The sequence below is a fragment of the Eumetopias jubatus genome, unplaced genomic scaffold, assembly GCF_037043125.1.
Source record: "Eumetopias jubatus isolate StellerSeaLion01/CBP00866 unplaced genomic scaffold, mEumJub1_p1.0 scaffold_1, whole genome shotgun sequence".
Classification (NCBI taxonomy): domain Eukaryota; kingdom Metazoa; phylum Chordata; class Mammalia; order Carnivora; family Otariidae; genus Eumetopias; species Eumetopias jubatus.
Genome location: NW_028274807.1, coordinates 215,803,459 through 215,806,442, shown reverse-complemented (window position 1 = coordinate 215,806,442; position 2,984 = coordinate 215,803,459).

Genomic DNA, 2,984 nt, shown 5'->3' with positions numbered 1-2,984 from the left:
ATTCCACCTGCATCTCCTGGAGGCCTCCTCTCTGCTGGGTACTGCTGCCCTCTGCAGAGAACGTGGCCATGTACAAGGCCAGCCGAGTCAGGGGCTCCTGGGTGGCTCAGTCGGCGAAGCATCTGCCTTCGGATCAGGTCATGATCCCGGGGTACTGGGATCGAGTCCCCATCGGACTCCCTGCTCACCGGGGAGGCTGCTTCTCCCTCTCTCTGCCCTTCCTCCCACTCGTGCTCTCTCTCTCTCTCTCTCTTTCTCTCTTTCTCTCAAATAAATAAAATCTTTAAAAAAAAAAAGACCAACCAAGTCTCTTTTATCTTGACTTTTATAGTCTAGCAAAGGGGTCAGAGAATAAACAAAGAAACAAGTAAATAATTTCAAATAGTGGCAAGTGCTGGGGGGGGGGAATCAAGCTCCTCAGTAAGTGAAACACAAACCTACTGTATGTCCCGGTAATTCCGTTCCCAGGCGTGTACCCAAGGGAACGGAAAACAGGGACCCAGATAAGTCTCTGCACAGCCACGTTCACAGCAGCACTATCCACAATAGCCAAAGAGTGTCAACGGCCCCGATGTCCATCCACTGGTGAACGGGCAAACAAAAATGTGGCTAATGCATACAGTGGAATACACTGTTCAGCCATCAAAAGGAACAGAGCACTGAAGCTGCAGTGTGGATGATCCTTGAAAAATTATGCTCTACCAAAGAGGCCAGACAAAAAAATGACATAGTGTAGGACTCCATTTATATGAAATGTCCAGAACAGGCAAATTCACAGAGATAGAAAGTGGATTAGAGGTTGTCAGGGTTTGGGGCTGTGGGATGGGGAGTTAGTTGAATAGGGACAGAGTTTCAGTTTGGGAAGATGAAAAAGTTCTGGAAATAGATAGTGGGGATGGTTGCGTGGCCATGGGCGTGTGCTCAATGTCACTGAGCTGTACACTTTCCAATGGTTAAAATGGTAAGTTTTATGTTTTGAGTATTTTACCACAATTTTAAAATGTATATACTAAAAAAAAAAAAATCGGACTGGGCAATGGAATGGGGTGGTGGAGGTGGGGGGTAAGGGAGGGATGGTTGGGGAAGGCCTCTCTGAGGAGATTACTTCTGAGCTGACACCTGAATAATGTAAACATCTGCTGGAAGAGCGTTCCTGGCAGTGGGAACAGCATATTCCAAGGCCCTGTGGTGGGGATGAACTTGATGTGTTCACAGAACAAGTGAAACACCACCGCATCAACAAAGCAATACGCATCCGTTCCTACTTGGGGCCATTCGTTCATTTCCTGCGGCTGCTGTAACAAAGTACCACAAACCAGATGGCTCAAAACAAGAGAAATCTATTATCTCCCAGTTCTGGAGGCCAGAAGTCAAAACTCAAGGTACTGACAGGGTTGGTTCCTTCTGGTGGCTGTGAGGGAGAATCCATTCTATGCCTGTCCAGCTTCTGGTGGTTGCTGGTGATCCTTGGCATTCCTTGGTTTGCGGATGTAAAAACACTTGTGGTTGGATTTGAGATTCACCGTAAATCCAGGGGATCTCACCTAGAGATGAAAGTACCGGATTCCTAATTCCACCTGCAAAGACCCTTTTTCCAAATAAGGTCATATTCACAAGTTCGGGGAGGTTAGGACATGGCCATGTCCTAAAAATAGACACAGCAACAGCAAGAAACAGGTATAGAAGCTTTCTCGGGCACCGTGCTAAGTCCTCTCCTACATGATCTCATTAAACGCCCAAACGCCAGTACCATGTTTCTATTTCACAGATGGGGAAACTGAGGCCCAGCAGGTAAGATCACTTACCCCGTGGTGTGTCCCAGCTAGTTAGCCTCCCAGCCAGGGTTCGAAACTCCTTCTGATCTGATTTCAGAGGCTGCACTCTTTATGGGGTCCTGAAGTCCTCCAGGGCAGGGCCGCTGCGGCGCACAACTGCAGGCGGCGCCTTTCCCTCCGTGGCCCCCAGAGCAAGTGTGTCCCGGAAGACTCTGCCTCCCCAGCACGCAGCCGGGTCCTCGGCACACTCGACTCGGTCCACAGTGAGCGGCCAGCTGAGGGACCCAAGGAATGGGGTCCTAGGGATATTTCCCCTCCCTCCCTCCCTCCTAATCTAAGGAATGAGGCCATCGCCTTATTTATTTATTTGTTTGTTTTTTCCTTGTTTTGTTTTTTAAACCTGTGATGCGCCATCAGGAAATCATTTCCGCTTCTGCCTCTGGTGAGGCTCTTGGAAATACTCCCCTTTCAGCCAATCGAGAGCACCGGATTCTGGCAGGGGGCTGTGCTTTTTGGTCAGCCCTGCCCCCACCCACCCACCCTGCACACAAAAGCAGCATAATTAACTGTCTGAAGGCAGCCGAGCCTCCGCCAGCAGCGAGCTGGCGAGAAGACACCTCAGAGGCACGGGCTGCGACCGTGGCAGGGGCCGGGAGCGCAGCCGGCCGAGGGGCAGCCGGCCGCTAACTGCAGCGGTCCCCCAGCTCTGGACAAAAGCACCCATCCGCGCCGCCACATTGCTCTGGGTGACCTTCGCTGGGTGCAGAGTCCGCCCCTGCGCGCGTCCTCCTCCGATGCTCTGAAGGCCCAGGGGCTGCGCTCCGAAGCCGAGGGATGTCCGGCTGCATCCGCGCGGGGCTCGCCTTTGTTTGCGCGTAACGGGCAGAGGCCGCCGAGGTGAGTCCACCCGCCTTTCTCGCAGCCCTGCCCCGCAAGATCTGTCCGGAGACATCCGCTGCCGCAAAGCCCCGTCCGGCAGGTGGGGCGGGTGGGAGCAGGGAACCACGGTCTTGTGATTCCCGGGATGACAACACAGCCATGTCTCCCGATGCCGAGGAAAACCTTCCGCAGGCATGCACGCCCACAGTTCACCTTCCGTGCCCACCGTTCACCTGGAAGGCAGAGGATTGCACCATTTTCAGGACATGCTTAGAGATTAGGCTGATAAAACCCTCAGCCTCTCTCTGGGACGCTTCCTAAGAGACCGAA